We start from the raw sequence: 27,382 nt of genomic DNA on the forward strand, positions 1-27,382 counted from the left end.
GATTGGTTGGTTGGTTTTTCCAATTTTAATCTTTGATAAATACTTCTCTGATTTAAAACTCTGAAAACCTATGTTGTTGTTTTTTTTTTTTCTTTTTTCTTATTTTTAAAGAGGCAGACTGCCATACACAAGACCTCATCTGGATGTGTCTGGAGTCTTGGAAGCTTGACCACCCACATTCTCCTACAAATAGACCTCAAGAGTTTGTTGGAAGTTCTAGTAGGAAAACACAGCTACTCCTATACCCATGACCAAAAAATGGCCCTCTATCATGGAAGGTCCTAGTGTTAGACTGAGCACACAGCTTTCGGAAGGGTGAACACATGGAGCAGTGAGGGAGGACCAGGACACCTGCTTAGCCAGCCAGATCAGCCAAACCAACCTTGGTGATCAGTGAGGTGACAGATGTTGCAGCCAGATCACCCTCACATCCTGAAAACCTATAATTTTTAGTATGGATCATTGTTTTCTATCCTTTGTACCTATCATCTTTTCTTTCATAGTTTTTTTTTCTGCCTTTACATTCTAGGAAAATTTTTTCAAGACATTCTTTTATATCATTGATTAAATTTCCTGTTAAATCAAGTCTACTTTTGTTGACTACATTATTGATTTTAATTCTACTGGATTTCTCATTTTCTCGACAATTTCCTCATCTCAGGCAGATGATTTTATGTTTATCACATATTTCCAGCACATTTTATACTGCTATCTCTTTAAACTAATTTGTATTCTCTTCTTCAGATTTATGTTGCAACTTCACAAAGACATCTTTTCTGGCATTTTAGTAATTTTACCAGAAAGTTTCCCAAAACATTCTCCTGGTTCTAGTAGTAAATCATTTCAAAATACACAATCCTTCTGAATTTTGAGGTAAAAAAAAATGACTTCTTTTTGTCTTCCTTTTTCTTTTAAAAGCACATGTTAAGAAGCATCTGGGCAAGTTCATTCAGTTAAGCATCTGCCTTCAGCTCAGGTCATGATCCTGGGGTCCTGGGATCGAGCCCTGCATCAGGCTCCTTGTTTAGTGGGGAGTCTGCTTGTCCCTCTCCCTCTGCCCCTTCCACGGCTTGTGCTTTGCCTCTCTCTCTCTCTCTCTCTCTCAAATAATAAATAAAATCTTTCTTAAAAAAAAAAAAAGCACATGTTAACTTTTTCCCTCTTTAATTCCATTGAATAAGAAAGATTTTTATCCAGCCCTTATAAATGCCAACTGTCAGAGTCTTACTTGCCCATAGTCATACCTCAGTATATGAAGTTAATAGAAGTCTCTTCTTATAGGCTATTTCTGGGAGGCAACTTGATATGCAAATGTACTGGTTTAATCTTCTCAACTAATAAACCTGAGTTAGAGTCAGTCTTCTGAGACCCAGACTGCCAGTTTCTTTGACCTTCTCATCCCACAGAATACACATAATCCACAACCCAGTGCTCTCCCAATATTTACTCTGAATAAGTTCATTTTCTTTCAGGATTATATTTCTTTGTATACAATGAGCCACTATTGTTCTCACTAGCACAGTGTCTAACAGGATCGCCAAAACTCCGTATGTCCTGTCTTGTTTCTAAATGGTTACATAAAGATTACAGTTTTGAAATGGATCTATGAAGATGAGTACCAATTAAATAGGAAAGAGATTGGGGTCAGAATAGGAAGCATCTTCTTGGTGCTCAAAAAATAATTCCTGGGTTACAGAGAGACAGTTGCCCCACTTTTTGTCCATCACCATAGAACTTTCTTTTTTTTTTTTTTTTTGAGAAGGGAGCAGATGACAAGTTTCTTAACCTACTTTCAAGGAAATATGTTTATTCCATTTCAGAAAGAAAGAGAATAAAGAACAAACAAAACAAAACTACCCACCCACACTGGTCACAAATTATGAGCATGACCATCAAATATGATTACTCTTTAAATAACCTGAAAAAAAATGCTGTCCAGCTTAGTTTTCATTGCTATAAGTTTTCATCCTTTACTGTGCCTTCATAAATATTTTTTGAGAAATTCAAAGAGTTACTAAAACAGTACCTGCTAGACTGTCATTTAAATTTAAAACTCCAGTTCAATATTTAAAGTAATACTGAAATCTTATTTATTTTATTTCTTTTTCTTCTTGTAGAACAATAATAATACCCACCACCACTTGCTGGATGTTTATTATCAGGCAGGCACTATGGTAGGCTCTTTATTTAAACTTTTTCTAATTCTTATGACACTGAAAGGTAATTGTTACTAATCTTACTATTCATAAGGAAATTAAAGTTCAATGAGCTTGAGTAACTTCCCAAATCATACAGTTAATAAATTGTAATACAAAGATTGATCAGATAGCTTTGACACCAAGCTCCCTACTCTTGCTTCCACGATAATGCAACATCTAGCCAATTATCCTATAGTTATAGAAACACAACCACCACCACTGCCACAACAACTGAACTTCTTCTTGCATGTAAATTTTAGTATAGCAAGCATTTTTATAGAAGGCTCACATAAATTGCCAATAAATCTCACTAGAAATATATACAGGAGAAAATGAGAAAGCAATTGATAATACAGCTAATTGAAGTGAATCAACACAAAATTTCTGATCCATTATTAATGGCTGCATAGATACAGATTTGATCCAAGTCTGTGATGCTGGTCGTGATGGTAGAGATAGTTTTTTTTTTTTTTTTTCAATGCATCACGTCATTAAATGAGTTATTTCCTGTATTCAACTTCCTTCCCTCAGCAGGATTTAAGCTTGTTGATAAAAGAAATGTGAACTGTTTGAGGGAGTACAGTTTACTATTCACATCCTTTCAGTTAAAACCCAAATTTAGAGTTATTGGGAATGAAAGTTTGAGTCCTCCCTATGAAATTGTAAAATAGATTATTTTGTAGAACAGATTTTAAAAGAGCAACTCTTTAACTCTTCGTCACTTCTTTGTTACTAGTTTTTAAAAACTTAAACTCTAAACAACTTCTACGGTATTATAAGAGTTTGAATTCCAATCTTAAGTATGTCATCAGTGCTTTATAAGAGGGAGGCTGGAAATAAATATTCCACTTAAAATGAGAATAAGCATGTGTTGTTCTGAATCACAGTTCCATACAGTGTGGTAGGTCTTTAGAGACAGAAAGGATAACTGGATAAAGCCTCTCATTTCACCTGTAACTAAACTTTAATCCAAAAGGGTCAAACCAGGCACCTGGGTGGCTCAGTGGTTGAGTGCCTGCCTTCGGCTCGGGTCATGATCCCGGAGTCCTGGGATCTAGTCCCACATCAGGTTTCTCACAGGGAGCCTGCTTCTTCCTCTGCCTATGTCTCTGCCTCTCTGTGTCTCTCATGAATAAATAAAATCTTTAAAAAAAAAAAAAAGGGTCAAACAGGTATGTCAGGAATAAAATAGGGAAATCACTACAGACCCTGAAGACATCACAAGGTAGTAAAGAAACAACTCTACATGCACAACTTTGACAATGGAGGTGAAATCAATCAATTCCTGGGAAAATGCAGATTACCACAACTTATCCAGTATAAAATAGTTGAATAGCCCTATAACTATTTAAAAAATTGAATTCATAATTATAAAGCTTCAAAAAAAGAAATCTCCAAGCTCAGAGAATTGTTCTGGAGAATTCTACCAAAAATTGAAAGGACAATTAACACCAATTCTACCCAATTTTTCCAGCAAACACAAGAGAAATCTATTTTATGAAGCTAGTATTACCCTGATACCAAACCAGACAAAAACAGTACAAAAAAGAAAACTATAGATGAATAACTTTTATGAAAAAAGATGTGAAAAATTTATTTTTTAAAGATTTATTTATACTGGATATATTTTATTTTTTATTTATTTATTTATTTATTTATTTATTTATTTATTTATTTATTCATGATAGACACAGAGAGAGAGAGAGAGATTGAGAGGCAGAGACACACAGGCAGAGGGAGATGTAGGCTCCGTGCCGGGAGCCCAATGCGGGACTCGATCTCGGGACTCCACAATCGCGCCCTGGGTCAAAGGCAGGCGCCAAACCACTGAGCCACCCAGGGATCCCCAAAATGTGAAAGTTTTAACAAGTAGATTCAGCAATATCTAAGAAGAGTTATACTGTCACAAAATGGGATTGTTTTCTGGGATCCAAGTCTACTTCAATATTTAAAAATCAATCAATATAATTCACAGTATACAAAACTAAAAAAAAAAAAATCACATGATCATACCAATTGATGCAACAAAACTTTTGGCAAAATTCAAAAACCATTCATGATAAAAACAAAATATAAAAAAAATAGAATGGAGAACTTCCTCTACTTCATAAACAGCATCCATAAAAGCTCACAACTATTATCACACTTAAAGGTTAAAGATTGAATGCTTTCTTTCTCAAATAGGGGCAAGGTAAGCATCCCACTCTCACCACTTTTATTCAACATAATGCAATAGGTTCTGGCTATTGCAGTAAAACTAGAAAACAAATAAAAGGCATACAGTCAAAAAAGGAAGAAATAAAACTGTCTCTATTAAAGATAAGATATTTTATGTAGAAAATCAGAAGGACCCTACAAAAGAGCTCCTGTAACTAATAAGAAAGTCCAACAAGGTCACAGAATGTAACCTCCCGGAGATTCTCTCCTCCTTTTGCCCCTCCTCCCTGCTCTCTCTCTCTCTCCTAAAAAAAAAAAAAAAAAAAAAAAAAAACATGTTCTATTGACTGAGCCAGCCAGGTGCCCCACATGTTTAATTTTTTAAGAAACTGCTAAGTTGCTTACCAGAATGACTATATATCATTTTTACGTTTCAACCAGTGATATCGGAGTCCTCCAGTTTCTTCACACTGACCGGCTATACATTGTCACTATTTTTTACTTTAGCCATAGATGTATTATAAAACTTCATTGTGATTTTAATGTATACATTCTTAAGGGCTAATGAAGTTTTTATGTACTTACTTGCCATCTGTCTATCCAATTAAGTTTCTGATCATGTCTTTTGTCCATTTCCTAACTGGATTGTTTATTTTGAGTTTTGAGAGTTCTCTCTATATTTTAGATACTTTGTCCTTTGTTGCTCATGTGGTTTGCAAATATACTCTCCCAGGCAGCAGCTTGGTTTTTGATCCTCTTAGCCACCTTTTTGCAGAACAAAAGTTTTTAATTTTGTTAAAGACCAATGTATCTTTTTTTTCCTTCACAGATTATGCTTTTTGTGTCAAATCTAAGACTCCTTTGCCTAGCTGGTATCCCAAAGATTTCCTTCTATGTTTTTTTAAAAAGTTTTATTTGGATTTTATTTATTTATTCATGACAGACACAGAGAGAAAGAGAGAGAAGCAGAGACACAGGCAGAGGGAAAAGCAGGCTCCATGCAGGGAGCCCAACGTGGGATCCGATCCTGGGTCTCCAGGATCAGGCTCTGGGCTGAAGGCAGCGCTAAACCGCTGAGCCACCGGGGCTGCCCTTGAGATGTCTTTCAACTGGCAAAGAAGCTGAAGCATCTATACCACAGAATACTACTCAGCAATATAAAGAAATGAGCTATTGACACATATAGTTACTTGTATGAATTTCCAAGGAATTAGACTCAGTGAATAATTTTTTTTCAAAAGGTTACATACTGTATGATTCCATTTATGTGACATCTTTGATATAACAAAAATATAGAAATTGAGAACAGATCAGTATTTACCAGCTAGCCAATTACCAGTTAAATAAACAAATATCATTAAAAATATAAATACGAGGGGATCCTGAGTGGCTCAGTCAGTTAAATGACTGACTCTTGATTTCAGCTCAGATCATAATCTCCAAGTCCTGGGACTGAGCCACACATCAGGCTCCATGCTCTGTGCAGGAGTATGCTTGAATTTCTCTCTCCCTCGCTGTGTGCCCCTCCCCCCTCTTGCACACACTCTCTCGGTGTCTCTCTCAAATAAAAATCTTTAATTAAAGATTCTGTGTGTGTATATATATACATATATGTATATGTACACACACACACATATATATATATATATATATATATATATATATATATATATATTTATGGATAAATCTGACCAAAAAACTATGAAAATTTTAAAACACTGGAAACTACAAAACATTGCTGACAAAAATTAAAAGATTTTCTAAATAAACAGAGACCCTTATTTATGGGACAAGAACACTCACTATTAACACAATGATATTCCCCAAATTGACCTGTAATTTTAAAGGGGTCCAAAATCCTGGTATACTTAGTGTAGAAAGTGACAAGCTGGTTCTAAAATACATACAGAAACTCAGAGGATCTAAAATAGCCCAAATAGCTTTGAAAAAGAAGTTGGAAAGCTAGTACTACCTGATTTCAAGATGTATTATTAAACTCTAATGGTTAAACATCATATTATCAAGACAGAAAAAAAGATCAATAGAACAAAATAAAGACTCCAGAAATAGACCCACACATATAGACAATTGTTTGACAAGTTGTGAAGGCAATTTAGTGGAGAAAAATTAGTCTTTTCAATGAATGATACTGGAGCAATTGGATAACCATACTTTAATAAAAGAAAAAAGGAATTTCAATCCATATTTTGCACCACTATATGCAAAACTTAACTGAAAATGTATCATAGATCTAAATTCAGCCTTCAAATTACAAAAGTTATAGAAGAAAACAGAGAAAATCTTTATGAGTTTGAACTAGGTGAAGAGTTCTTGGGTATAATGCTGTCAAAAAAATGGATAAATTAGACTTCATCAAAATTTGAACCTTTTGCTCTTCAAAAGAGGATAAAAAGACAAGCTTTGCAGACTGGAAGACAATATTTGCAAATTATATATTTGATAAAAGAGTTCTTTTCTAAGATGTTATTTATTTATTAATGAGAGACACACACAGAGAGAGGTAAGGACATAGACAGAGGGAGAAGCAGGCTCCCTGTGGGGAGCCTGAGGTAGGGATCCCAGGGCCTGGGATCATGCCCTGAGCCAAAGGCAGATACTCACCCACTGAGCCACCCAGCCATCCTGATAAAAGAGTTCTACCCAGAACATACAACTCTCAAATTCAGTAATAAGAAAACAAACAACCCACTAAAAATGAACAAAATATTTGAACACATTGCATCAAATAGCAAATAAATACATGAAAAGATTAGACATTAGGTTAATGCAAAGTGAATCACAGTGAGATACCACCATACATATTTATAGTGATTAAAATTAAAAAGACCATCCATACCAAATGTGACAAGAGTATGATGGATCTAGAGCTCTCATAAGTTGCTGGTGGGATTGTAAATACTATCGTCCTTGAGAGAACAGATTGCTGTTTCTTAAAAAGTTATACATATGCTGACCATTTGTGCCAGCCATTTCACTCCTGGGCATTTACCCATGAGCAAAGAAAGTATATGTCTACACAAACAATTATACACAAATGTTTTAACAACTTTATTTGTGCAGCCCCAAACTGTAAACAACCCAATGGTTACCAACAGAGGAATAAGTCGATAGGTTGTGGTATATCTATATAACAGAATCCTCCCCAACTATGAAAGGAATGAGCTGTTGATACACAGAACAACATGGATGAATTTCAAGATGATCTCGCTGAATGAAAGAAACCCAGTAAAAGAGTACACACTGAATGATGCCATTTATATAAAACTCTAGGAAATGCCAGCTAATATATAGTGACAGAAAGTACATCAATTGGGGATGGAGGAGTGAAAATGAGAGAGTACAGAAGGCCATGAAGAAACTTTGGGGGATAATATATATCATCATTATCTTGATTGTGGTGATGATTTCATGGTGTATACACATATCAAAACTTACCAAATTGTATACTTTAAATATGTGTGGCTAATTGTATGTCAGTTATAACTCAATAAAGCCATTTAAAAAGAATGCATGGGGGAGCCTGAATGGCTCAGTCAGTTAGGCATCTGCCTTCAGCTCGGGTCATGCTGTTGGGGTACTAGCATCAAGTCCTGTGTCAGGCTTCCTGCTCAGCAGGGATTCTGCTTGTCCCTCTCCCTCTGTCCCTCCCCACTGCTTGTGATCTCTCTCGCTCACTCTGCTCTCTTTCTCTCAAATAAATAAGTAAAATCCTTAATAAAATAAAATAAGAAGAATGTGTGTATGAGTCAGTTCTGTCCAGTAAGAATCAAAGAAAAGGTTGCTGAAAGTTTTGGGGAAAGTTCTACTTTGATCTAAAAAAAAAAAAAAAACTGTAAGAACAAACTCTCTCTCTCTCTCTCTCTCTTTCTTTCTTTTTCTCTCTCTCTCTCTCTCAGTTTCTCAGTGTAAAAAAAAATGTTGTCCATGGTATAGCTGGAAGCCATCTTTTGACCAAGAAGAAAGCCAGCAAGAGAAAATTGCTAACACAGAGACAGGAAAGCAGAAACAAATGCCTCTGAGGAGAAGGGGCCCAAAGTCCTGATTGCATTGGATCTGAAGTCCTCTTTATCTAAGGATTTCAACTATATGATCTAATAATATTCCATAATTGTTAAATCATCCTGAGTCAGGGTTCTACACCTTGCAGTGAAAAACATCCTAACCAAGATAAGCATATTCTCATTTGAGAATCACATTAACAATTACAATATGCAATCAGGATAGAATTCTTTGCCTAAAGCAAAGTTCTGAATTTCATGGTCCCTAGTGAAAGATCGTCCTGAGAAACATATTAACACCTTCAGAAAAGAGCTACACATGCTTATTTATGTGTCTGTTTTTTTGTGAGAGGTGACCTCATCCAGACAGATAGTATGGAGGAGAGCTGTACCCATGAGATGAGTTGCTCCTGGCCCCCGAGGCTAGGAAAGAGTCTCCACTTGCACCCAGGGAGATCTGAAAGAAGAAAGGCTTTCTTCCAAAGCCTCAGCTGGACGTTGACTATTGCCAGTTGCTTCACCACCAGTCCGCCAGAGCAGAAACTTTCCTCCTTGCAAATTTGCCACTACATAAAAGACCTTAAACTACTTGACCCATACTTATAGGTCAGTGTATACAAACTCTGAGGTCTGAGCAGGAAATGGAAAATAACTACTTGCCCTAGTAGTACCAACAAGCCAGAGAGGAAAACCAAGATAAACACTTCAAACAGGTGTTTCTCTGAAATAGATCTGTTGGCAGAATCAGATGAAAACTTTTTTAAAAAGTAATAAAATCACTGGAGAAGATATAACTAAAATTTAAGAGATTAACAGTTAAATCTATGCAGATGCTATAACTGGAGGGGAAAATTATCATTTAAAAATAACTATGTGTTTCTCAGTGTGCACTTCCTGATTGAAGTGACTAAAATGAAATAACTAATAGAAATAACTGATTAAAATCCCACATAACATGTTTTAAAAATTGATGAATTGCTGAGGTTGCATGAAAATCAGAAATTCATACATTCTCAAAGCTGAAAGCAAGAATGAACAACTGAGAGATGCCTGGGTGGCTCAGGGCCTGATCTCAAGGTTCCGGGATTGAGTCCTACATCGGGCTCCCTGCGTGGAGCCTGCTTCTCCCTCTGCCTGTGTCTCTGCCTCTCTCTCATTCTGTCTCTCATGAATAAATAAATAAAACTTTAAAAAAAAAAAAAAGGAATGAACAGCTGAAAAAATTGCCTGTCTAAGCCTTGTCACTGTGTAAAAAGAGGAAAAAATTCTCTCCTGGGAATTCATAATCACTCACCCTATATGTAGAGGTCAAATACACTTAAGTGGGGAATTTAACTTAAAGTGTTCCCAAGCTAGAGGCACCTGGGTGGCTCAGTAGATTAAGCATCTGTCTTTTGGCTCAGGTCATGATCCCAGGGTCTTGGGATTGAGCCCCACATAGTAGCACTTCTTGTTCACTGGGGAGTCATCTTCTCCCTCACCCTGGCTCATGTACTGTGTGCTCTCACTCTCTTTCAATTAAATTAAATCTTTAAAAAATAGAAAAAATTGTTATAAGTGTTCTCAACCCAATAATGTGCCCAAAGTATAGGGGGAAAAAAAAACCATAAATATTCTTTAGAGCATTCAATTTCAACCCAAGCTTCAAACAATTTCCAAAGATACCACTTCAAGAAATGTGGATAATTTATTATTTTAAATTCAGTTGCTGTAGCAAATAGCAAATGAGATGTGGTTCAAGAGAGAATTGATGAACTGGAAGATAAATCTGAAAAGAGAATTAGTAAACTGGAAGATAAATGTAAAGAAATTATTCAGAATGTACCATAAAGAGATAAAGATATTAAGAGATATTGATACCTAAAAGTTACAGTAATAACTTTATAATGGTATTTATAATATTAGTAGTAATGTTAGTAATCAGTAATATAATATTAGTCATAATAATAGGCTATATTGGAAAATGTAATAGATTAGGATTTTTCCAGAAAGATATTAAATTCTGAGATCCATAAAACCCTATAAAAAAAAACAATAACATTGATGTGGATGGAACTGAAGGATATTATGCTGAGCAAAATAAGTCAGTCAGAGAAAGACAAACATCATATGGTTTTACTCATATGGGGAATAGAAGAAACAGCACAGAGGAAAGGAGGGAAAACAGAATGGGTAGAAATCAGAGAGGGAGATGAACCATAAGAGAATCTTAACTATAAGAAACAAACTGAGGGTGGTTAGAGGGGAGGTGGGTGGGGGATGGGGTAACTGGGTGATGGGCATGAAGGAGGGAACTTGATGTGAGGATAACTGGTTGTTCTATGCAATTGAGGAATAACTGGACTCTACATCTGAAACTAATGATGTACTATATGTTGGCTAATTGAATTTAAATAAAATAAATAAAACTAAAAAACACAATAAAATCTAAATAGGGCATATAAAAGTAGACCACACCTACCCCCATCACAACAAAATCAGAAAAAAAGAAAAGAAAAGATCAAAAAAGGAGCAATCAGGCTGATCCAGGCTGACTTTTTTTGAAAGCAACAATGAAAATTAAAGAGAGTACAATGAAACTTTCGGTGTATGAAAAGAAAGTAACTCCTAATCTAGACTACATATTCAATGAAACAATTTCTTAAGAACAATGACAATCAAGTGACACTAAAGGAAATTCCAAAATATAAGATTTGCTACTTGAATATAGCCAGATCACACTTTGAAAAAGAAAAAAGTGACTCGAATTAACAGTGTTACATAAATATGATTGTATTCAATCATATTTCAATTGTATTCCAGAGGCTGAAGGGCTGATGCTGCTATTTTACAAAGTGCCATTTATGCAGAAATGTGAAGGAAGTGAGGGAGTGAACCATATGGAGCGTTGCCAAGTGTTTCGAGCATGGAAGACAGCGTATATGTAAGGTCCTGGGGGCAATGTGGGGAGCGTGCTTGATGTGTTCATGGAACAGCAATAACATCTTTCCGGGGACAGAGAGAGTAACCAGCAGAGAAGTAGAAGATGAAATCAGAGAAGCATCAAACAGATTTTGAAGGACCTTTTGAATCATTTTAAAGATTTTGCTATTTGTGCTGAGTGATTGAGGAAGCCTTTGGAAGATCTTGAACTGAGAAGTGACTTGATCTGACCAGGTGGATAAAATGCTTTAGAAATAATTTAGGTTCAAACCACCAAAAGTTAATCTTCCATGGACCAATGTAATCTGGTTTTAGGAGGGGCTTTCTGCTGATCTAGTCTGTTGTAAGAATAGGTAGTTCTCTTGCCTACTTATAATCTCCCTTTAACGCGCTTGTAAACGGAACTGGATTACTGGGTATTTAAAATCACACTTGTATAATGATATTTCCAGGCATTGTACTATTCCACGCCCCACAACCACCCTCTGTTCCCGTCAGGACAGATGAATTAACAGCAGGTGTCTGCGTGCACCACTATAAACTGACCAGTTGAATTCTTTTTATAATAATGACTTTGGATATGCATTATGGTCTGGATACTCTGCTTTTGCTCCTCCAGATCCACTCTCTCTCCACTTCTCTCCATCCTGCTCTGTGGCTTTGGCTTGCATTTCAGTCCTCTTAACGGGAAACACTGGAGATGTGAATTGGGGGGAGAGGTTGAGTAATATATTCTGTTGTTTCCCTTCCTGCCATGTGGTGAGTGGTCCCTGGCCAGTTTCTCTAGTGAAGTGCCCAACTCTTTTCTAAAACTCTTCTACAGCCACCAGCTTGCTTGCTCTCCTTAAAGATTTTATTTATTTATTCATGAGAGACATAGAGAGAGGCAGAGACACAGGCAGAGGGAGAAGCAGGCTCCATGCAGGGAGCCTGATGTGGGACTCGATCCCGGGGCTCCAGGATCACGCCCTGGGGGGAAGGCAGATGCTCAACCGCTGAGCCATCCAGGTGCCCCTACAAGCTCTTTCTTGATTCTGAGCAACCATTGTCTCTCCTTGCCCTTAAAAGCCTAGGCGTGATAAAGTCTCCCTGCTCTTGTTATCTCTGGGATGCTTCACCACCACTTATTGGTTTCCCTTAACTTTGCCCCACCCTTGTCAATAATTTCTTCATTAAATTCTCTTTCATGACTGTTAAGATACCATCTGTTTTCTATCCGCACTCGGATTGCTACACAGAGGAAGTCCAATTGGTTATATTTTATACTCTGTACTTTTAATTTGTGACATTATGTTTGAAAGTTTTACATTTTTTATATTAAAAACAATTAAATAGGAGGGCAGCCCGGGTTGCTCAGCGGTTAGCGCCGCCTTCCACCCAGGGTGTGATCCTGGAGACCGAGATGGAGTCCCATGAAGGGCTCCCTGCGTGGAGCCTGCTTCTCCCTCTGCCTGTGTCTCTGCCTCTGTGTGTGTGTGTGTATGTATCTCTCATGAATAAATAAATAAAACCTTTAAAAAATAATTAAATATGGACTTAACGATTTGTATGATATATATAATACAATTCAATATAATACAATTCAATACAATGAGCTAATAGTCCAGGTACTAGAGAAGCAAATAGGAGGATCTTAGACAACTTTGGCAAATGGAAAAGACTCCACTGAGGTCAGTAGGGTTTGGTAACCTCACTGCCCTTTCAACTCAGGATCTGTGGGTCTCACTGCGTGATAGCCTCAGGACTACCAGGGTTTGTTTCTCCCAGTGTCACTCCAAACTTTCTTCAGTAGATCTAATGGCATCTGCCTACAACTGTGTGGGCATGTGTATACACACACACACACCACTAACACCCTCAGAAAAGGTTGGCTGTAAGGACAATATAAGTGCTGCTAAAATAATTTACTTATGTGATATGGCTGTAATTTTAAAGTATACTGAACTGAAAGTTTTTAAAAATTGTGAAACAGTCAAATAGTCAATTGATAAACAGCATTGTTTGAATTTGCACTTTGACAAGTCCTGATAATGTTTTCTATAGAAGTCTTGCTACCAATATCATGAATAGAGATCTATTATAATGGGTATTACTATTATAATGAGTTCTTCAGGATTCTTTGAAAATCTTGTCACGAAAAAGATGTATGCAAGGACATAATTATCTTATTAAAGATATAAATAGAGAGAGATAGATTATTAAACATATTAAAGATATATACAGAAAGAGAGATATACAGGCCTCAAACCATCACTTATGAATAGCATTGACAGCTAGATATGGAATCTTTCAGGAAATAGAAACTTCCTTCATAAAAACAAGTAATTGGCACCTGTCTAAATGGGATGCCCATTAGCCAGTCTGGTTTCACTCAAACTAATTTTGTTGGCTTCATGTAGCCTAATCAATTACCTTGGTTTGCCAGGGACTGAGGTTTCTTAGACAAAGGATTTCTGTGCTTGAGCCAGAATAGTTCTGGGCAAACTGGCATGAGTTGGTTTTTCTAGCTCCATGTATTCATGAAAATCAATAGAGGATATCTCTATTATAAGATGAGTCGTGTCCTGACCAAAATTCACATGCTGAATTCTTTATCCACAGTAGTTCAGCATGTGACTGTATTTGGAGAATACAAAAATTAATTTTTTTATAAGCCACCCAGCCTGTGGCATTTTGTTACAGCAGCCCTGACAAACTAATATACTCCTTATAAACTTTTCTTAGTTGAAGTTTAGTGCATTATAGCTGGTGATTAGAGTCTAATCTTCTAATCTTCTTTTACCTTTGCTCTGCCTCCTCATTTTTCACACAGGAAGACTTGTCTTCCCTAATCTCTTTACCTAGATTATGACCTCCACAGATCCCAGTTCTCTTTTCTTCTGGCACCTTGCCCCTACGTTAATCCTCTTTCTCTTATGAACTCTACTAACCCATTAAACTATCTTTCAACCTTTCCAAAATTCCATAAATGTTAGTCAAATAAATGAAGAATCACACTAACTTCTCTTTCCTTCCTTCTCCCTCCAAACTCTGAGATTCTTTTGCATTTACTCTTCATTTCCCACTCACTTTTCAGCCCCCTATGATCTGGTTCTTGGCTCTCATCATTATACTGAAACAATTGCATATAGTAACATCAGACCACAGCCACTGTTATCAGCACCATTTTGAGAGTTAATAAAATTCCCTTTTCTTCCAGAGAAAACAGGACAAGCAGAATGCAGACTGCTTTTTTTCCCCCCTTGGCTGCACAACCATCCCCTATAGCCATGCTCGGGATTTCATAATTTCCAAATTCAACTGTCTTTTCTCATCCTCACCTTTCAAGAGCTGACTTCAGTATTTGACACTGTTGAGCACTCTGCTCCTGGAAACTCTCTCTCTCTCCTCTGGTTTTCTCGGCCTTCTACCTGCCTTTGATGGCACCTTGGGAGCCTTTAAGCATCTCCTGACCTCCCCCCCGCCCCCACACACACATATCTCAATCCCAGCAATAATTATTCCTCAAATTTCTGTATTTGAAAAAAAAAAAAAAATTTCTGTATTTGGTTCTCTTTTCTTCCAACTTTCTTTGGTCACTAATATTTGTTCATTACAATTATCACATCTTTTAAGTTCTTTTTTTTTTTAAGATTATTTATTTATTTATTTATTTATTTATTTATTTATTTATTTATTTTTGAGATATAGTGAGAGAGATAGAACAGGAGCAGTGGGGAGAGGGAGAAGCCCTCAGCAGGAAGCCCCACATGAGGCTTGATCCCAGATCCCAGGACCCAGGGATCATGACCGGAGTCAAAGGCAAGCTTAACCAGCTGAGCCACCCATGTGCTCCTATAGTTATTTCTTGATTTAGAGCTCCAACCCTATGTCTCTCTGAGCCTCAGGCTTTAATTTCCATTTGAGCATGAGTCACTTTCACATGGAGATCTCATTGAGTTTACCAAACTTAACATGTCTAAAACTGAATGTATCATATTCCCATAGGTTCTTTCTCAGTTGTGATGTTACCATTCTGATTACCCAGATGAAAAATCTCAGAGCTGTCTCTCACTCTTCTTCTCATATAATCTATAAACATGTCCTATTGGCCTTAATTTCTAAAAAATCTCTTAAATTCTTCTCCTTTTCATTTTGTTGGAAATATAATTTAGTTTAGTGGCTGAGAGCATGGGTGTTAAAGCCAAATCAACTGGGATGAAATCTGTTTTCCCCTACTACATAATGGTTATGAAACCTTAGAACAATGATTTGACTTCTCATCTGTCAAAACAGGAGTAATAACAACCTATCTTGGGGCAGCCCAGGTGGCTCAGTGGTTTAGTGCCGCCTTCGGCCCAGGGCCTGATCCTGAAGACCCGGGATCAAGTCCCACATCGGGCTCCCTGCATGGAGCCTGCTCCTCCCTCTGCCTGTTTCTGCCTCTCTCTCTCTCTCTCTCACTCATGAATAAATAAATAAAATCTTTAAAAAAAAATAACAACCTATCTTATACAATTGCTTGAGAATTAAATAAGTTAATAAATGTATAGCGATTATTAACAATACACTCACTTAACCTGTGTCCTCTTCCTAAACACCCAGCCAAACTGTTTCCCAGGTCCATTGCATCTAAGTGGGACCATGGAATGTCAACAGAAGTACGGTGTCACTTACAATAAAGGACGGCTAAAAGAAGATTACATTTCCTTTGCTCTCTCTTCTTTTCTGAGGCAACACTGGAAACAACACATAACAATGGTGAAGTTAGATGATGGAAAGATTCTGGATCACTGCAAAAGAGCTGCCCAGGTGAGCTACCCAACCACAAACTTCTGCAGTGAGTTTTGTGTGAAAGAAAAGTAAACTTTAAAACTTTTATTGTGTTAAACCATCAAGATTTGGGTTTTTTAAATTTTTATTTTATTTTATTTTGATTTGGGTTTTTTTTTAAATAGTTGCTAGTATTATTACTCCAAACAGCATATAAATATGACTGGAAACAATGTCACAAATAGTAAGCATTCAATAAATGATAGAGATTACTATTTCTACTATCATATATTAGCTTGAGTCCAAATCATCTTTTACTTAGATTATGAAAGGACCCCGTAAAATATCAACTCTTTCTGGCTTTACTGAGTAGTTCATTTATTTAGGATATATTGTACTATCCAAGTTTTTGTAAAAAAGTATTTGTTTTGCCCACTTATATTGTTGGTAAATTCCAGAATGATTATTGTCTAGAAGCAGCAAAAGACTATTATTTTGTGATATCCATAAAGAGAAAAACAATATATATTCCATTCCTTCTTTACTGACTCAAAGAAAAGTGTAAATGATGCCAGGACTTCTACATGTTCACAAATTGCAACTTGTTTCCCACCACCTGCATCTCAGCCTCCCACATGTAGATGTCAGGTTGACTTAGAATAAAATCCTGGCTCTCTCACATCCTCTCCTTCTTCCTGAGTCTCTCCATGTATAGGATATGCTTTTATGGCCAATTCTTTGTTGAAACAATATGTGCTTCCCTTGTTTCCATCAAGCCCTTAGTTTACACTTTTTAAGAGAATAGTCTTTTTTTAATATTTTCTTAATATTTATGGGACATATTTTAAATGCTATGAGTGTGCTTTTAGAGAGGTGACAGACAAAAAACGTTTGCAGGTGGGTGTCTGGGAATAAATCTAGATTTTTTTTTTAAGATTTCATTTATTTGAGAGAGAGAGAGATAGTGAGAGAGAGCATGAGCGGGGGGCGGGGGGGTGTAGGTGGGTGGAAGGGGTGGAGAGAGGAAGAAGCAGGCTCCCCACTGAGAAGGGAGCCTACCGCGGCTTGATTCCAGGATCCTAGGATCATGATCTGAGCTGAAGGCAGACGCTTAACTGGCTGAGCCACCCAGGTGCCTCTAAATCTAGATTTTTTTATATTAATTATTACAACATACAATTCTACTTTTAGGAAGTGGAAGTCTTTTTGTTACAAACTGTGTTTTATTATTTTTTTTAAGATTTTATTTATTTATTCATGAGAGAGATATATATATAGAGAGAGAAAGAGGCAGAGACACAGGCAGAGGAGAAGCAGGCTCATGCAGGGAGCCTGACATGGGACTCGATCCCGGGTCTCCAGGATCACACCCCGGGCTGCAGGTGGTACTAAACCACTGGGCCACTGGGGCTGCCCCACTAAGTGTGTTTTAAAGCCAGACTTCATGCCTTTAAGTCTCACCCCCTCATCCAATCTGTTTTCTTTCTCTTCATCAATTCACCATCATATCTTATTCACTATTCCAACATTCGCTAGATGCTATCTTCTTCATCAAGTTTTTCCTTTGAAAAACAACAATATCCATAATAATAAACAATATAAATGAGTTTCCTGAGCATCTGGTATGCATCTCATTTGACCCTTACAATACCAATATGAGTTGGATTTAATTGTAATCACGTCTAACACGTAAGAAAAAGGAGGCTTTGAATAATGATGTTCCTTTTCTAGGGTCACACACCTAGTCAGGGCAGAGCAGGAGCGAATTACTTTCTGTGAAGAGCACAAACAGGTACAGCTTCAGATCTGAACTTAGCACCCGACTCTGCAGCCCAAGGGCATAAGCACCCGACAATACTGACAGCATTGTGGTATCTCTCTCTACCTATACCTAAGTATTTAATATACCTCCATGAAAACATTCACTATATTCTGCCTTATATAATAATTTTAAGCTTCCTTTGTGTTTTGTGAACTCTTTGAAGGCAGTGATGGTCGTACATAAATATTTGTTTGAACTGATAGGAAAGATACAGGGACATTCTTCTTTTAATATTTTAATTTTTATTGTATTATTTTTTTTAGAATTATGATACTGTTTGGTTTTTGTCATTGTTGTTGTTTGTTTTGTTTTCTAAGCAAACTCTATTCCCAGCACGGGGCTCCAACTCACTACTCAGAGATCAAGAGTCATATGCTCTACCAACTGAGCCAGCCAGGTGCCCCAGTGACATTCTTCTTTTAAATGTGTTGCTGTCTCTATTTCAGTGTGTCTTCATTGCCAAGGGAATAAAATTCTCAATTCTTTATATAATTGAAAGAGGAAGATGATTTCTTTGCCCTATCAGGTTGGTTTTACTCTTAGTGAAATAATCCATTGTACAAATTGCTTTTGTCTTGGTTATTCCATAAGGTGTCATTCTTCTAGTAGAGATTGTATCTTCTTTCTCTTTTATAACCACTTATATAGGCTAACTGAGTGTCCCTTCAATAAGACATGCTAACTGTGCAAGCACAACACAGAATATGGCAAGCACTTTAATGGTGGTGAAATGAAATACTCCACTATCAGTACGGAGAGACGTTGCAAGGATGAGAGAATATTACTCAGTGTCTTTCAATAGTGCAAGTACATATGCCCTGGAAGCCTATGACAAAAATTAATTTCAAGTCTTTTTTCTTAGGATAAATGTTTACATTTGTATAGGCCTTACATTCTTTATCTCCTCTTTTTCTCTAGAACTTTGTGAGGTAAGGTTGTTAATAACGTTATACATACGTTTTTGTTTTGTATATATCTTAGTCTGCTAACTCGGGCAGCTATAACAAAATACCACAAACGGGGTGGCTTATAAACAACAAAGATTTATATCTCTCGTTTCTGAATACTGAAAGTCCAGCATGGTCTAGTGAGGCCTTTTTCCTGGTTGCAGACTTTTCGTTGTATCCTCACATAGCAGAAGGGAGGAGCTAGGTCTCTGGAGTCTCTCCCTCTTTTTATCAACAGCATACGAGAGAATTTAATAATCTCTTTAGTTGTTTGAATGTGATATTTTCTTTTAACATCCCTGAATGCACTGAAGGATAGGAAGTAGGGAAACCAGCCTTTGCAGTACTAAAGCTGTATATTTGCAGCTGCTGTCCATTCTTCAGGAATTGGTTTATATATGCCAGAAGATCTGCTTGTAGCACAAATTGTTCCACAAACCATTGTAATAGCTTCCAAATAATTTGTTGATTTTTTGGCTGGTGTGTGTGTGTTGTCTGACACAGCTGCCACTAGTCAAATGATACCCTCTTCGTGCCTCTACTGAATGGAGGAGCATATGTACTCCTCAATGGCTTCTCCATCAAACTGATAGTCATTGGATGATATATAGTCCATAGGTGGAAAAATGGTCCATAGTGTTGAATTATTTCTGTGTCATTTACCAGTGTATTGAAGGACATGATAAAGGATGTGAATCAATAGCCAGATGAAGAGATCCACAGGGCAAGGTATGGGGAAAGGGCACAGAGCTTCCATGCTCACTCCAGGCATGCCATTCCCCTCCCCCCCCCCCCCCCCCCCCCCGCCCCACCTCCATGTGTTCACCAGACTGGAAGCTCCTAGGGTCTCTTATAAGGATACTAAATCAATTATGAAATACCTTCACTTTCAAGGTTAGGACTTCAACATATGAACATTCAAATATTCAGATCATAGCAATACAACATATAAATGTAAGACATTATAGAAAGCTATTATACAGCAAAATAGACAATATAAGCCATAATGTCATGCTTATTGTACAGGTGAAGAAACTGAAATTCATACAAACTATTACTTGGCAGAGGGTTACACAGATAATTCAAGGCAAATCGAAGACTCCACCTCAAGTCTGATTTCAAATCTAGTAAAACCTTTCTATTTCATCTTGGCGCCCATGGCCAAGGCCTGTAACCTGGGTGTTTCTAAGCATCTGAAGGTAGTTTCATGACCTGAAGCAAGTTGCAACCTCTACAGAAATACAATTTAGGCCTGTTATATCACTAAGATGGGTCTGAGAGTTTGTAAGACTCAGATATATGGATCTGTATTTGTGAATCCCCCTTCACACCCTGTTTCATTTTTTCATTGTCAATGCACACACTATAGAGTTCTCAACCTCAAAATTCTCTGGACACTGACATTTCCAACACTCAGCTTCAGGAGAAGGGTTGTTTATGTAATTTCAAAGACTGGTGACAAACACAACACAACTTGCCCTTTCCACAGTCCTGATGTGTGAAATTCTATATTTAGGCTTTCTTTTTTCTTTGTAGCCTGATAATGGCAAATGCCCTTTGACACTTTAGGGTAGTGAATTTATAAGAAACATTCCTTAAAGCAGGTATGTACCAGGTGTAGAGAAAGTGTTAGGAAACAAATCAAGAGTATAGGAAGATTAACCGCTGAACCAAAAAGAGCAGATGGGGAAATTTTACAGCTTTGCTTACTATAATACATGGAATTGCATTCCCCTAAAAGATAAGGTTGAAGTCTAACCCAAGGCACTTATGAACGTGACCTTATTTGGAAATAGGGTCTTTACAGATGTAATCAAGTTAAGATGAAATCATACTGGATTGGGGTGGGCTTCAATGACTGGGGTCTTGATAAGAGAAAGGAGAGATACAGCTATAAAGACACAGAGGAGACACAGAGAAGAAACCATGTGAAGACAGAGGGAGATGTGTGACGGATGCAGCTAAATGCCAAGGAGTATTAGCGATTGTGGGAGCCCCTGGAAGCTAGGAAGAGGCAAAGATTCTTCCCTAGAGCCTTCAAAGGGAGCATGCCAATAACTTGATCTCTGGCTTCTGGCCGCCAGAACTGTGAGAGAATAACTTTCTGTTATTCTAAACCACCTAGTTTTGGTAACTGTTATGGCAGCCTCAGGAAACTAATATACTTGCTTCTTCCCACTCCATCCTCAATTTTATGTTTCTCCTGTGGGATAATTTTGAATTTGAAATTTGATTTAATTCCATTTTACTAAATAATGTTCTCTAATTTTTGTTCCTGGGGATCCCTGGGTGGCTCAGTGGTTTAGCGCCTGCCTTTGGCCCAAGGGCGATCCTGGAGTCCCTGGATCGAGTCCCACGTTGGGCTCCTGGCATGGAGCCTGCTTCTCCCTCTGCCTGGGTCTCTGCCTCTCTCTCTCTCTCTCTCTATCATAAATAAATAAATAAATCTTAAAAAAATTTTTTATTTGTTCCCAAAATATGTCATGCAATCCTATCTCTCCATTCTTTCATCAATGGGCCATGCCATCCCCACTTCCCCACACCCCACACCCCTGCATGAAGCCTGTGAATGTTCACATCTGCCCCATAAAGAAGAAAACTACTCCCCTAACGCTCTTTTGTCTAATGGAAATTTGCACTCTTTATACTCGTGTGAGTGGCAAAAATCATTTTACCTACACTATACATTCATCTGCAGAGACTCCCCCCAGACCCCCAGACCCAGCCAAATGGGTCTCTGTTCCTCCGCCAAGCACTGGAGAACCTTGTCATAGCCTCGGGGAGGGACGAAAGGGGGGGTGTAAAGGGGGGGGGGCTGGGAGCAGCCTGAAAACAATGGCCAACTCTCAAGGGCAATCAAATGCCATAGCAACACCATAACACCACCTAGTTATTGCGAGATTATTAAGGTTTTAAGTTAAATTTACACAGTGGCCAGGGAACTCAGTGGTGGGATAATGAGCCTTGTAGTATCTACTTTAGCTCAAGGTTTCTTATTCTGGGAGCTAGTCTTTCCTTAAGTATCCCCAGCCCTTGCCTAACACAGTGCCTGGAACATGAAGAAGCCCCAAAGCTAGTGGATGGTGGTCACTGGGGTTCTCGTAGTGGCCCCTCCAGAAAGAAAGACAGAAAAACTCCCATCCGCTGGATTAGTTTTTCCTTCACGAGCTGCGACCCAAAAGTAGCGCTACCGCCGCTGCATGACTCTATCCGCGGCGATTATCCTAAAGGCCTGACAACACCCTGCGGATGAATGTTCTGAAGAACTGTCACAAGCAGGAAGGCGATTGAGGACCTCGCAGAAGGTCTTAAAGATGTTCGGGATCCACCGGACACAAGTCGGTTAGGATGCAGCAGTCCCGCTTCAGCCTGCGGAGAGGTTTCAGGGTAAACGAGACGGCTCCGAGGCGTCCATACATGAGATCCACTTCCCCGCGCCGCACGCCGGGCTCCAGGCCGCGCCGGCATCGCCTCCAGATGCTCGGGCCTGCCCGGGGCCCCGGACCCGCCCGCCCCTGCCCTCGGGGCTCCGCGGGGCGCCCACGCGTCCGGCCGCCCCCCGGCCTGCGCCCCTCGGCGGCCGGGAGGGGCGGGAGCCGGGCGGGGCGGGGCGGCGAGGCCGGGCGGGGCGCGCGGGGCGCGCGGGGCGGGGGGCGCACGGCGGCCCCCAGCAGCGCGGGCTTCCCCCGCCCCCGGCGGCGACCCCACCTCCCGCCCCCGCTGCGTGCGCGCCGGTGTCCGTCGGTCTGTCTTCTCTCTCGACGTCAGTGGGAATTTCCAGCCAGGAAGTGAGAGAGTGAGCGAGAGAGGCCGAGAGAGAAGTGCACCCGCGAGCCGGGGCAGGAAGAGGAGGTTTCGCCACCGGCGCGGCCGGCGACGCGCTGACAGCTTCCCCTGCCCTTCCCGTCGGTCGGGCCTCCTCCTCCTCCTCCTCCGCCGCCGCCGCCGCCCCAAGCCCCGCGCCCCAAGCCCCGCCGCCGCCGCCGCCGCCCCTGCTCCGACAGCGCCCGGCGCAGCCCAGGCCGGAGCCGCCGCGGCCCGGCCACCGCGCGCCCTGCGCCTCCCTCGGCCCGCGCTGCGGACATGGCGCGGCGCTGAGCGGCCCGGCCCGGCCCGGCCCGGAGACACCGCCCGCCCGCCCGCCCGCCCGCCCGCCAGCCCCGGCCGCCGCTCCTGCCTTCGCCCGCCCGCAGGCCCGCGCCGGCCCGGAGGGGAGCCCGCAGGGGAGCCCGCAGGGGAGCCCGCAGGGGAGCCCGCAGGCGCGGGGAGGCCGAGCGCGGACTCGCCTGCCAGGGTAAGCCGAACTCGGGCCAGCGGGGGCCCCGCCGGGGACGTGTGGCCCGCGTCCCGCCACCTCCCGCCCCGCACCCCCTGCGCTGCTCGGACTTCCTCATTCCCGCGCCGGCCGCGGGGCTGGAGCCGACGCGGGACCCGGGTGACCGCGCTGGAGAGGCGCGGGGGACCGGCCGGGGCAGAGGCGCGCCGCGACCCGGGACCCCGGGACCCCGGGACCCCGGGCCGCGGCCGCCCTCCCCGCCCTCCCCGCCCGCGTCCCAGCGCCCGCCGGCAGCGGGAACCCGAGGGGAACGCTCGCATTTGCAAACTTTTTATTTTTTTTAAGGTTCGCCCCCACCTCCACCCGCTCCCGCCGGGTGGCCGGAGGGTGTCGAGGTGCGCTTCGGAGAGGGGAAGGTGGTTGGTGCAGTGCTGAACCAGATTTCACCTAAGGGCGGTCCATGAAATGAAAGCAGAAGTGTGTGTCAGTCCTCTGGACTGGGAAAGCCCTCCCAGCCCCCCCGGTTGGAGAGAACAGCCTCATTCCTTCATCTCCCACTTCAAAAAGAAGCCCCCACTTCACACACACACACACACACACACACACACACACACACACGCGCACACGCTGACCAGCCAGGACGGACTATATTCACCTACTAGAGGATCTGTATCTTCGTTTTCAAAAACCAAGGAGGGCCTGGTACTGATCCTACACAGCCTGGCATTTGAGAAAAGAAACGATCTACTTAGAGCACTTTTTAAACACTGATTATGTAAAACACTGGGACTGCACGTCAACGCCACGATGTATCATGCATGACCTCTAAAACAAAAACAATGCGATAGACAAAGACTATTTTAAATACAAGTTTTCTTATGGTCTTTAAAAATAGATACCAGTGTAGAAGTTCGCCCTGATTTATTTATTGGCCTGTTCTGAAATCTGAATGGGACTTGATGATACAGTGCTTAATTAGGTTTAAGACCTTTTCATGGACTTTGCCAAGTAAGGTTTTTCAGCATTGCAGCTTATTAAATGACTATATTTAACTTAAAGGCTTTGTTATAAGGCCCATAATCGGGGAAAATGACTATAGTATTACTAAAACCTTTAATAAACTCTGGAGTACAAATGTTCTATAAACTGATGGTCTTTGGTAAACAGCGAAGTTTGGGATCAAGAGGCTCAGTGCTTGTTTTTCTAGCAAACATCTCAGCAGAATATTTTTGAGTAGTTTAAATTGCATAGCGTTTGTTAAAACTCAAAGGGAGTCTTGATTAACCCGAAGTTCTTAGCTGAAGTATGTTGTTTTCCTAATTTTAATATTGTGCTTTCTAGAGATAAACCAGTTTACTGTTTGATGCACTAAAGAAATCTAAATAACTTAAAGTATTTTTTGAGCTTATGAGCTTGGGAAGACAGGAGATACAGAGATTTGTTTCCTGTAGCATTTTACGTTTATCATGTAATTAAGTTGCTAAGGGGAGTTGAACATGTAAGTGGAAATATGAAATCTCCTGAAATTATTCATCCATATTGATATACCTGCAACTCTCAATGCCCTCTGGAGCTTGTTTAGATAAAATGTCTTCCTGGGCCACAGCCTTCTGGACAAATGTGAACACAAAGAAAGGCTCATTATGTGTAGATTTAATGCTGGCACTGAAATACTGTTTGCTGTGGATAGTAAATCACTTCCAATCTGTTTGAAAGACTTTTTAAGGGAAATGTAATCCAGTTAGGTGTTGGTGGGTTTGAAAATTATGGTTTGAAAGTCTGTTATCTTTATTTTCAGATTTCGACTTGATCTTATGTTCTGCAGCTGGCATTCAGATGGGCTGAATAAACACCTTGTTTTTCAAACCCAGTTAGTAAATACTGGAGTATACATACAAAAATAGTCGTTCCCCTTTGTAAGCACTACTTTGATCTTTGCACTTCCTTCTTATTTCTACCTCTTAAACAAGTTCATCTGAGATGACTGAGTTGCCGTTGGTAAAAAAAAAAAGCTCAGTCTGAAATAGGCAGAATGTTAGATTTGTGATCATATTCCTCCTATTTCCCTTGTCCTGTTCTTGGAACAAACTGAAGCTAGTTTAAGAAACTAATTCTTAGGCAGGTTGTTTTTATTACTGCTTTCGGACTTCCAGATAATTGATGAAGTAAGCTACTAGCTTGCCTTTCAGGGATTGCTCACTGTGGTAAGATAGAAGGTCTAGATAAAGAATTGGCAGCTGCAGGAATCTTGGACTATCATTCAATCAGCAAGATTTTTTTTTTTTTTTTTTTTTACCTAATTTATGAGAGGTATTCCCCTGTTCAGAAGAGGTGAAAGTTCTGGCTTCTGAGGGGGGAAGTGGTTACTTCATAACCTTCAATTAGTTTGAACTTGGAAGAAGTAACAACAGTATTGACATTTTAAAATAATAAGTTAAAAAATATGACTTTCCAGATGGATTCTTGATAAAGTAGTGAAAATACCTTTTTCTTCTGAGAACATGTTAGTAGATATGCTCTTCTGAGCACAGAGATGACTGCAGTAGAATGTGTATCTGGAAATGCAGAGTAGTTTAACCAATAGAGTAAATATTGAGATTATGCTATTCTAGTCTACAGATTGAACAGGAATCATATTATCAGGAATGGATGTATAAGAGTCAATGGCTATGCAAATTAGTAGGGAGATTGTTTGTTTTATTGGTTTTCTGTTTATTGTATGAATCATATAAGGTGGCCTGATTGTTAACATTGTAAGAACAGAAGGAAGAGGAGGAGGAAAAGAATTTTAGTGTCATAGGACACTTTAAAATGTCTTACTCATAGATCTACATTTATGTCTGATTAGAGTTAATTGACAACTGCTTCTTGATGACCAGTAAACTACACTTCAGTGTAGAAGCAGTTTGTGCTGCTTTCTGGGAATTAATTCTCGTTTGCATTCTTGCACCTCCCACAAATCCTGAACTCCACTGTAGTGTTCTTAGAGGTGAGCAGCTAAACCGTCAGAAGCACATATACCCCTATGAGTTGACCCTGTCATTTCTAGGAGGACCTTGAGGATTTTCAAGAACTAGAAGCATTCAGCCTTAGGAAGGAATGTTTAGACTTGTGACACAGTCCTACAAGTTAGTTTGGCTCCTTGACTTTTTTTTTTTTTGAACAATAAAGATTAATATTTCAAGCCATATAATTTGGTAGAGTTAGTAGAGTAACATAACTGAGACTGTTTGTGATATTTCATTCATGAGTCTCTAGTGTCTCACTATTGGAAAAAAAAATAGCATTCTTCTCATGATGATAAACTTGCTTTGTACCTTTGGTCTCTGCTATATTTGAGAGAGTGTTCCTGGGTACAAATTACAGAGCTGTCTTTTATATTTTGGTTGAGGTTGACAGACCTACCCTTGAAAATCAACTAATAGTTTAGAAATAAGTTGTGAAATAGTATTTTATTGCTTCACTACAGATAATTTAAAGCCTAACAGTTTTATTTTATTTTTTTAAAGATTTTATTTATTTATTCATGAGAGACACACACAGAGAGAGAGAGAGAGAGAGAGAGAGAAAGGCAGAGACACAGGCAGAGAGGGAAGCAGGCTCCATGCAGGGAGCCTGACTTGGGACTCCATCCTGCGACTCCAGGATCAGGCGGTGGGCTGAACGCGGTGCTAAACTGCTGAGCCACCTGGGCTGCCCAGGCCTAACAGTTTTACATAAAAGTAGTATAAGATGTCATTTGTTAAAGATTACAGAATCTTTAAGAGTAGATTATGAATTAAAATATTTAATTTAGAGTGTTAATTATAAAAATATCATTGCATTATAAATCTTAAAAAGAAATCAATTAATTATTTTCCTTATTTTTCTGTAACTCATAGATTTAATTATCAGTAGTACAGGTTTCATGAACTGCTTTAATTTGCTGCCTATTTTTGAAGTTAGAATAATGAAATGGATTACAAATTGGCTTATTACTTTATATTTCACCATTAGGCCAAAAATCTTACAACCGGCTTTTATTCTGACCCATACTTTCAATAGATACTCAAGTTCTTTAAATGGTGAAAAAAGATTCTGACTAGTAGAGCTTTAAAGAAGAATATAAAGACTATATGGCCTATTCTAATTATTTTTTAAGATAATAGAAAGGAGAAGAAAAGAACTATCTGAAAGAATAAAAATCCTATAGTTCCAGCCAAAAAGAGATCATATCTAATTTACACTGACAAAGAAATATCTGACATTCAGCATTGTATTTGTTGGTACCTAGTAGGTCATCAATAACT

The 27,382-nt window shown here is 39.6% G+C and overlaps 1 long non-coding RNA gene across 1 annotated transcript; it reads right to left on the reverse strand.

Annotated features, from left to right (window-relative positions):
* Positions 1 to 23,421: 23,421 nt before the first annotated feature.
* On the reverse strand, positions 23,422 to 23,836 carry LOC112644599 (uncharacterized). The gene is made up of 2 exons (XR_007407759.1): positions 23,753 to 23,836; positions 23,422 to 23,540 (listed from the first exon to the last, which is right to left on the reverse strand). It is a non-coding gene; the product is annotated as an uncharacterized LOC112644599 (long non-coding RNA).
* Between the last annotated feature and the right edge of the window lie 3,546 nt (positions 23,837 to 27,382).

Source organism: Canis lupus, chromosome 32 (genome assembly GCF_003254725.2).
Source record: "Canis lupus dingo isolate Sandy chromosome 32, ASM325472v2, whole genome shotgun sequence".
Taxonomy (NCBI): Eukaryota; Metazoa; Chordata; class Mammalia; order Carnivora; family Canidae; genus Canis; species Canis lupus.